The sequence below is a fragment of the Arachis duranensis genome, chromosome 4, assembly GCF_000817695.3.
Source record: "Arachis duranensis cultivar V14167 chromosome 4, aradu.V14167.gnm2.J7QH, whole genome shotgun sequence".
Classification (NCBI taxonomy): Eukaryota; Viridiplantae; Streptophyta; class Magnoliopsida; order Fabales; family Fabaceae; genus Arachis; species Arachis duranensis.
The window spans coordinates 12,382,239-12,383,226 of record NC_029775.3 but is presented as its reverse complement, the minus strand read 5'-3'; positions in this window follow the sequence as shown (position 1 = coordinate 12,383,226).

Here is a 988-nt window from a genome sequence, read left to right as displayed (position 1 = left end):
AGGGTTCGATGCTCAATTCCTTGATTCCCGGCTTTAACGAGCGTTCTTCTTGCAAGTCTATGTGAACTTCATATTTATACTTCAATTGGTAGGATTCATGAATCGTTATATGATCTTAAGCCCTACTTGTGCATGTATGTCTTGGAGAATGAATTGTTTTTAACCAAGTAGGTAGAATCATTTTGCATTTAGTTGCATGCATATAGTTTCTTTGCTTTGAATAAGTGTCATATCCCTTATCTCATTCTTGGTTTAGCATGAGGACATGCTAAGGTTTAAGTGTGGGGAGGTTGACAAACCCCAATTTGACGGTTTATCTTGTATTGATTTTAGGGGATTTTATAACCTTTCACCCACATTTATTCAATGAAATAGCATGGTTTTGTATATTCTCCTTTAATTGTGCTTAAGAGTGAAAACATGCTTTTTAGGTCTTAAATAGCTAAATGTAATTTACCTTGATTCTATTAGATGCCTTGATATGTTTGCTAAGTGATTTCAGATTTAGGAGGCAAAGATTGGATCAAGGGAATGAAGAAAAAAGCATGTAAAGTTGGAGAACTCATGAAGAAATGAAAGAACCGGAAAGCTGTCAAGCCGACCTCTTCGCACTTAAACGATCATAACTTGAGCTACAGAGGTCCAAATGATGCGGTTCCAGTTGGGTTAGAAAGCTAACATCCGGGGCTTCGAAACAATATAAGATTTGCCATAGTTGCTACACGTATGGTGGCGCGCACGCGCAAAATACGTGCACGCGCCGTTGCTGCCACCTGGTTCACTTAAAGCAAAACGTGGCCAGCGAATTCTAAAGCCTTGTGGGCCCAATCCAACTCATTTCTGATGCTATTTAAGCCAAGGATTGAAGGGGAATCAACATACTTTACCATATGTTAGTTACCATTAGTCATAGCTTAGTTTTAGAAGTAGTTAGAACTAGTTTCTAGAGAGAGAAACTCTCACTTCTCTCTAGAATTAGGATTAGGAT